Below are 9,499 nucleotides of genomic sequence, written 5' to 3' on the forward strand. Positions count from 1 at the left end.
ATTCTCTAGAAAATTAAATAATGTTTACTGAAATATATGAACACCTCCTGATAGAACTATAAAGCATCAAATTGTGTACGGTTCTGAATATATTTGAAAGATAATTTTGTGAGCTCTGAAGGAAGGCATGGGTTTATTAAGAGCACCTTATCCTTTCCCTACCTCATAGAATCACAGAATCAGAGAATGGCTTGGGATGGAAGATGATCTTAACGATCATCTAATTCCACCACCACCCCCTGCCATGGGCAGGGACACCTCCCACCAGCCCAGGTTGCCCAAAGCCCCATCCAGCCTGGCCTTGAACACCTCCAGGGATGGGGCATCCACAGCTTCTCTGTGCAACTTGTGCCAGGGCCTTATCACCCTCTGAGTGAAGAATTCCCTCCCTACCTATCTAAATCTTCCCTCTTTCAGTTTAAAACTGTTCCCCCTTGTCCTATCATTATCTGCCCAAGTAAAAAGTTGCTCTCCATCTTTTTAGTAAGCCTCCTTTAAGTATTAAAAGGCTGCAGTGAGTCTCCCCAGAGCCTTCTCCTCTTCAGGCTGGACATCCCCAGCTCTCTCAGTCTTTCTTTATAGGAGAGGTGCTACTTCTCTGCAAGAAGTATTTGTTGTGTCTTGCTTACGGGCTTGAAAACCCTTAACACCCCTTCTTCAGATTACAAAGTATTTTACTGTATGCACATGCCTAGAACAACCAGTCTATTTTTGGCAAGGATTTCTTGGTCTATTGTTGTATAAATAATTTCTCCAAATGTTTCTTCCCTGATCCTTTTTTTTTTTTCTAAAATGGTTTTAATACCCAAACATTTACCACTCTAGTCTAAATATTCCTCAGATGAACTACAGCTTGATTAGGAAGACAACTGAAACTTCAGAGAAAATGACAACGATCCTCTGGGAGCCAGCCTGGGCATGGTAAATCAAGAATCCTTCAGAAGGAAAAGGCAACACGTCCTTCTGCCGGGTCTTCTGACTTTGATAAGTTTGTATGCTGAAACCTTTATCTATCACTTCTTAGCTTTAGCAAGGATAATTTTATTTCAGAAACTGAAATACAGAAAATACTATAATTGAAAGTAAAATGTTGCCACTTCTCTTTTGGACTTGTTCCTAAGGAATAAAACCAGATTGTCTATTCTTCACCATGTCAGATGAACAGGAAGAACAATCCTGTCTTTTTTTGCAGGGGATAGAACTGATTGGTTTTCATCAATTTTCATCGTTTCTGGCTCATTTTTTCTTGTTATTATTCCAATTAGAAGAAATATATTCTTGGAAAAACTTTAAGACAGCATCTGCACATGATTTTATTCAAATGATACTGTGCGGACTAAGAAACATGGGAGACTCTTACCTAGCCTGTGCCTATGTCTTAGGAGTATGTCATTTCCTCACCGAGACAGTAGTGCTTTAGTGACTGAGCCATAATCACTTATTTGGAAGGCTAAGAGGAAGCTCATTTCTTTTATACTGGTCCTTTCAGAATGGAGTCAAAGGGTGGGACCGATGCTGACACACTAACTGCACAGTATGATTTGAAAGACACAAGGAATGAAAGGAGGGGGATACACCAGGTGAGGAAAATAGTACAAGGACAGAATTCAGAAGAATCCATGCACCTGTATAATATATTGTCCTGGCATATTACTGTGGATTTTCAGCCTTTTTGCTCATTTGTTTTACACGTGGAAATTTATTCTCACCAGATAAATTACTGAAGCAAACCAGTGTACGTGTCTTCTTATGTAATTGGCATCTGTAGACAAAGTGGTGAGCTCTCTCATTTGTTTCCTTTCCAGAAGACATGCACAAGATTTAGGCCACACAATTCACATCTGTAAGCCAGAGTTCCACACTCTTCTTGCAGATTTGGACATGGGACTGGGGAGAGGAATTGTTTCATTCAGCATAGTTTCTGAGGCATACTACGATCATAAGACCACTAACACTGCACAGAAAATCAAACAACAGCTTAGAATAGAAAATAGAAAAGAAAAACACCAATTGATCCAGGAGGAGGAGTTTGTAAATAGAATTAACCTCATGATTCCTGTAAGTCCAACTGAAATGGTTACCTTTTTTTTTTTTTTTTTTTTAACTTTTTTTCCCAAGATGCACAATCCTTAGAATGTTTTTGTTTGTTTGTTTGTTTGTTTGTTTGTCCCTTTTGGTACAAAGTACAGAAATGTCAAGTTTTTGTTCAAACTGTTTGATGGTTCTGTTTTGACAACACCAGTCTTTCCTACATTGACCTTATACTTGTTGACTTCAGGCTGTGCTGCCCTAACTCATCCAAAACAGACACCTTTGAAAAGCTACCCTCACTCTTCAATTAGTCCTGATTGCTATAGCCTGTCTCTTAGGTTGAGTAGAATGACAAGCATCTTTTCCTTCAGACATTTACATGGGTGCCAGTCTGTTCCCAGGTGTTTATTATCCCTACATCCTTAGACATGTTTGTCTGTTCCAGGGTTGAATTTGCAGAGGTGACCAAGGACAGTCCCAGCGCCTGATAGAACTCATTATCACCAGTTCTCTGGCAGAATCTTAATCTCACTTTGAGCAGGGCGAATTGCATGAAACATCTCTCTTCCTCTGCCTTTTACAGTACAGGAGGTGCTGGCATTATAACTAGAAATAAAAGTCTTGGTTGATAGTCTATTGGCTCCTGCAGAAGTCATAATTGTGGAAGAAAACAGCAAAGCGATTGGAAAATTTCAAAAGAAGAAAGATTTCCCCTCCCTCCAAATGACTTTTTTTGTTCTTGGTGTTGTATTTTCTTTCTTTCTCTGGACAAGCCTGCAACAACCTCAGGCTTGACTTTATGGAACAGTTAAATACCTGTCTTATACCTAAATACCATCAGGATCCATGGTGCAGACTGTCCTCTTTTATGTGACTTCCCGAGCCCGCTTCAGTAAGCACTCCCATTGCTGTCCCGGTAGACAGAATCCTACACAAACCAAGACAGACAGAGTCTGCGTTACCCTTTCATCCACATGGATGAAAGCTGGACTTTACCTATGGGGGAAATATGTATCCATACATCGCCTTTGATAACTTCCAGATCAGAGGGCACTATAGCACCGATCTCTGTTAGCCTCACTGTTGAAATTGTCTCTTTTGTGTAGAAATGTAATACGGGTTGGACTGAAGAGCGTAAGAATGAATCTAGAGTTACTGGAAGGAGACTTCAATTCAAGGGCATGTCTCAGTTCTCTTAATTCATGTGGAACTTCTCCTTTTGTCTTATGCTGTTTCCTTTTGGCAAGTTTAGGTGGCTTTTTGCCACTTTTTTTTTTTTTTTTGGGGGGGGGGGGGGTTGGATCTCTTCACATTTTGTGGTGGCAGACCAGACATGTAACCAAGAATCTGGATCTTGATAGGCATCTCAGCCCAACAACGCTACCTTCTATGTCCTTTGTGGATCTAGTGCTAAATTGCTTGCTTAAATCGCAATAGAAACTTTGTGGTCACACTGGGAACTGACTGCAGTTTTCCAAAGCCCAGAAGATGCAGTCCATACTGGAGACTGTCTTTCCCTTCCCTTTCTAAGAAGAATAGAAGAGATTTCCTTACACCATCAGAAACAATAGCAAGAAACAAATCTGCATAGGAATTTAGACTAAAACATTTAAAATAAAACCCCACACATAAGGCATTTCACAAAGGTCAGAGAACAAATATGGCAGTTCAGCAAAGACCTCACCTTTTTAGTAAACAGAACTGAAAACAGAGCAGTTTCTCCACCCTCCCAGTCTGTTTTCAGGGTTTAGATTGCCAGCCTCTCAGATGGCCTAGGTTAAGATTCATGATTATGCAATGAAGGATGCTTGTCAGACTGAATGGACAATGACATTTGGGTACCTTATTTTACACTGCTTTATAAACTTTGTTTAAACAGTATAAACAGTAGACAAAGGAAACTGGATTTTGCAATAAAAGCTATTTTTATGAAAGCAAAACAGTCACATGACCTCTTACCCAGCTTTTAAAAGAGCAATAGAACTTGCTTTGCCTGCCAGCCCTGAAAAAGACTGAATTTAATGTCAAAGACAGAGGTCTTGTTAGGCAACAGTGCTACATTCCAAATCTTACATGTTTATAGCTTCCCCTATTGCCATAACCCCACCCTCTCAACAAGAAAAAAAAAATGCAGGCAGGTTTAACCCTTCATAGCTTTACTGCAGTGGAGACCTTTACTGCAGTGGAGACCACCCTGATTTTTCACCAGGTAATTTTTTCAAAGCAAAGTATATTGATGAGTAGCTTGCATACATGAGATGCATTTGTAAACACTGAGCTCACATGCACTGCAGGAGAGAATTCAAGATCTCTGTGGGTACGAAGCATGCTGATTTCAAATGATCCATGTCAAGCTATGCTGAGATTTGTCACTGACTTACCCCTGTCAGTGTAAAAGCAATACTGCAGGCAAGCCCTCGCTTGTTGTTTGCTAATTTCAGCACACACAGATTTCTTCTAAGTCACTCTAAATATATATATATATATTTATATTGTAAACGTGCCCTGCTGGAAAACTACACACATTTTCCTTTTGAAATGAAGCTTTTCTTTTCCCTGCTGAAACTTTTTATAATCTTCTCAAATGTGGTATCACACCTTGTTAAGCCCTCAGTACTCGCTGAATTTTGGATGTGATAATCCAGAAATGGAACCCCTAGAAAACCCCATTCAATGAGAAGGAAAGCCAAGGAATATCAGCGTGAATGATGTAACAAAGTAAGTGTCAAAATAAATGCAGTAACTCATTTTTAATTCAGTAGTCAAACACAAAAAAAATGCAAAAAGAATAATTTTAAATATAAACAACTGGGTGACTTTGTTATTTATAATGAAGAAGCTGTAAAACATGAATGGTGTGGCACAGAAAGCAACATAGGGTGCAAAGCTTCCTGAGCGTGAGTGGGAGGAGAAGAGACAAAGTAGCTCAAGGCTGAGTAGGATGGATGTGCCAACAGTGCGAGGGCAGGAGCACAGGAACTGGGATCCTGGAGATAGCTCTGTCATTCACTCGTACTTATGGGGGAGTGGGGCTAAGTTGGGATGTGCAAAACACTGTTGGGGTAGATAATAGATAACAGTCTTAGATCCTTTATCAAGAAAGAGCATAGGCAGAGAATAAGGTGTATGGAGCTGGGAGGGAGATTAAATGCATTTGTGATAGGAAGGACAGGCGTGTTTTTTTTTTCAGTCACTCAGCCAGCACCTCCACACCTGGAGCTAATCCCTGAACCCTTACTTTAGGGACACGTTGGGTAGATGTATATACCTCACGTGAACAGTAGGCATCCATGCCATCATACTCGTATTTATATCACATTCAAGACAGTTGAAGTATGGAGTTTAGGATGCTTTTCAGCTCACAATTTGGTAGACGTTTCATCAGCTGATTAAGTCTGTAAACTCTAAGGGCAGCAGTGACTTGGGACTCAATTCAGCTGCCTACACATGAGCACCTAGTTCCACCTGAGACAAAGCAGAGCTTCCCTTTAAGGAGCTGGCAGATATATCATTACTTGGAGCACACACAGCCTCTAGCTGCCATTCCAGAAAATCAGAAAAGGAATATCTAGGGCAATCTGAAAGATACCTTGGGCATCTGAAATGTCTCTCTATGCAATTAAATTGAGATCTTGATCTCCCCTGATGATAATGGAAGCTTTGCTGGCCTGTAAGTGCTAACAAGTAGACACCTCAAATTACACCTCCAAAGCTGAAACACACCTCCAGGTCTTAGCTCTCATCTCTAGACCCAGTGCCATTTGAAATGCCCACCCAACCTCCAGTCACCAGACTGGAGGAGCACAGTTGTCCCCTAGGTCTTGTGTCATATCTGACAGCCCAATGGAGATGTTGCAGTCCCTTGAGGGATCAAGCAACTGAGTCAAGCCTCCAGCATCCAGAACTTCAGTAACTCCTACAAGTACCCTGATCACTGCCCAGAGAAAAGCAGCATGTCCCATAGCCTGGTACTGCTGTGTTCATGCAGGTAGAAAGGAGATTAAATGTTACACTTTTAAAAGTATGGAAAACTTGTTAACAATATAGAGACAATCTGTTTTCAAACGGGAAGATGCGAGTATCAGAAATCAGTCAGGACAAAAGCATATCCATAGGCAAAATGTAATTCTTAACACATCTGTAAAAACTCTCTTGGGAAACTAACAATATGGCTACACAATTACTACCTTGTCTATAAATACTAAAAAAAGAAACAAACCAACAAAGAAAAAAAAAAAAAAAAAAAAAAAAAAGATCAATAAGAAGAGTTTAAAATAGTTTTGCTGAAGAATTTTCATGTCTAAATCCAAGATTACTTCAATATTTCATATTAGCTAGGCAGTCACTGAATCAAAGTAATAAGATCCTTGGCACTTGGACAGGCCCCAGAATTGACCCCTCCCTGCTAAGTGCCCCAGTCAAGAAGTTATAGAGACAAAATCAGGTTTGTTTTCTCTAACTACTATAGTCAAATGTTATTTTCTACATGGAGAAATGGTTTCTGAGATACAATTACCCAGATACATTGTAAGCCTTTGTATGTAAACAGTGACTGAAAACTTTGTGTGTGAGCTATGTTCTTGGCTTGCATTCCTAGAAGAAAGGGGTAGTGGATGAATTTGGAACTGGGCATCCCAGTTCGACTTGTGCATATGAACAACTCCTGTATTGCTCAAAAAGCGGAACGGCAGCTCAGAACCCTTTTATTTTCTTGGTGGTTTAAAAGAAACTGTAACATGTGTCTGATTTTAAAAAGGGTTTTTAGAAACCAGCCTTCAAGGGAGAGCTTTAAGACAGTGAATTTCCAGGGGAGTATGTAAATTGTAAAGGGGAGATGAGATGAGAGTGTCTGATCTTTTTTTTGTTTCCTCCTTTGTCTGAGGAAACTTCTCTTCCTTGGTAGGCCTGGATGGTGTCACACACACTGTGCTGGGTTTCCTGGGCCTCACTCTAATTCTTATTATGCTTCTCCAGGCATCTCATATTTCTTTTTCAAGGAGCAAAGAAAATGTAGGCATTTCAATGCTTGTTGCTTTGATGTCTACACTCACTTTTGGTATTTAGCCTCACATGTTTTCTTTTACTACTTATCTCTAAATGCTTTTTATGACGCAAACTGTAAATTTTCTATTTTGGGACTGCTTTTTGAATTAAGCTTCATAATTGGCTGCAGTGCATATATAAAGCAATATACACAAGTTCTTTGGAGGTTATTAATGTAACAGTCTCTTGATTAAACTAAAACAGGCAACACGGACAAATCTAGCATAAACATAACCATCTTTTCACCCTGTCCCGTGTGTCAGGGAGATCATACTGGGCTGCTTTGTAAAGGGGGATGAGCTGAGAGCTGCGGGTGATGATAAGGCCAGCAGGGCAGAGCCTTCCCTGGCACCGCCCAGTCCCACAGCACCCCAGCCAGAACTGCAAAGCAGGTCCGGTGGCAGTGACCAGATTCAACCACGAGTTCAGGTCACCAGGCAAGCCAGTAGTGACAAGATGGGTTGAGCTTGAGGTCAGGCTCAGGATGGGTGAGGTTCACAGCCAGGCACAGGCATGCCATCCACACAGATCCAGGAAGGAGCAAAGGCAAGAGCTAAGGCTGATAATGGAGTTCCCAAACCAAGAGGACCAGGCTCTCATCGAGGCACCTCACAGCTCTTGCAGCTGCCTGACTCAAGGTTACTGCAGAGCTGGCCTTGACTGCAGGCAGGCACATCACTGGGGAAAAGTGTGTTGCCAAGTCTCTGCACCTCACCCGAGGTCCTGACACTGTGACCCAGAAATAAGTTTGTTAGGATAGGGGACATGACACCAACCCCAGTTGCTGAGGCAGTTAGGAGGAGAGAACTTGGACCTTCTCATACTGAAAAAGGCTAAAATGCAGATCTCCCTCTTTCTGGGTGAGAGTCACACTGTATGAAGGTGGCCACTTTGAGCTCTTTGGTTGTGTTTTGAAAGAAAACCTGTGGCATTTATCTGCAAGCGGAGGTGTTGTTGTCTGTCTTCCTCAGCCTGGCTCTGGAGGGGACAGGGACTCCTGCCTTGCACCTTTGCACTACTGAAGGGCAGAAGTTGGTGTGAAGGTGGAGTAAAGGGAGAGTTCAGACATGTCATAGCCTTTCCTATTTGCTAAGTTATTGGTAATTTTAATTAACTCCCATAATATTGAGCCCTTTCTCTTCTGTCTGTCTCATGGACTTGTGAGTCTGGTGTTTTTTATCAGTCCAAGTACCTAGAGATGGATGTTGATATCCTGTAAGTCTTCTGCTGATGCTGGAAGACACCGTCGTACATAGTGCTTCCTGTTCTGACCACAGCACAAACAAGATGCAGGATCTGGACTGTAACTTACTCTCAGTCAGACTCTTCCCGTGTCCAGTTTTGCACATACACACACACACAGGTACAAAAGAGACATGGACGTACTGGAGAGAGTCCAAGGGAGGGCCACCTAGATAAGGAAAGCACTGCAGCACCCTTTCTGACTACAGGCTGAGAGAGCTGGGACTGTTCAGCCTGGAGAAGAAAAAGAAGAGGGAGGATCTCATTAATGTCTATAAATACCTGAAAAGAGGGTGCAAAGAGGACAAAGCCAGGCTGTTTTCAGTGGTGTCCATGCCAGAACAAGAGGCAATGAGCACAAACTGGAACACAAGAGGTTCTGTCTGAGCACCAGGCAGCTCTTCCGTGCTGTGTGGGTGTGGGAGCACTGGCACAGGTTGCCCAGAGAGGTTGTGGAGTCTCCTCCTTGGAGATCTTCAAAAGCTGTCTTTACACAGTGCCAAGCAAGCTGCTTTAGATGCCTCTGCTTGAGCAGGCAGTTTGACCAGATGGCCTTCAAAGGTCCCTTCCAACCTTAACCATTGTGTGATTCAGTGATTTTAATACTGGAAAGACTTACTTCTTTCACAAATGTATGCTCATAATTATCCCTTTACTCCTCTCTTTCACTAATTTGTGCAGATTAACCATCCCTCAGTGATGTTGAAGACTTCTGTCAGCAGGGCAGAGCTGCTGCTCGGGTTCTTTGGGTTCTTTACCGCCTCCCTGCCTGGAACCAGCTGTTGCTCCGCCAACAGCTGACCTTTGCCTCAAAGACTGATGCACTTTGCAAAGGTGCAACAAGGCTGGTCCTCTGTAATTTGATTTTTGTTTGCCATGGAAAGGCTGGTTTGTTTGCTTTGCACTTAAAGGCCGTGGTTTATTCAGGACTGTAAAACTCTTCAAAATCATGTGTAAGTAAATACATGAAAAACAAACAATACTGAAAATAGGTCTGGCAAAGACTGAGACACTACTATTGCTTAATAATATATTACTTACAAGACTTCACTCTGCAGCAGAAAAACATATTTTCCTCCCTCAAAATATCTTCCCTGAGACCATAAAATCCTTAGCAGCATGAACTTAAAAAAAAAGTTAAATGTTCATGTTTAAGACTTCTTTGACTATCTACTTTGTGTTG

Source organism: Aythya marila (genome assembly GCF_965140915.1).
Source record: "Aythya marila genome assembly, chromosome: 1".
NCBI classification, from domain to species: domain Eukaryota; kingdom Metazoa; phylum Chordata; class Aves; order Anseriformes; family Anatidae; genus Aythya; species Aythya marila.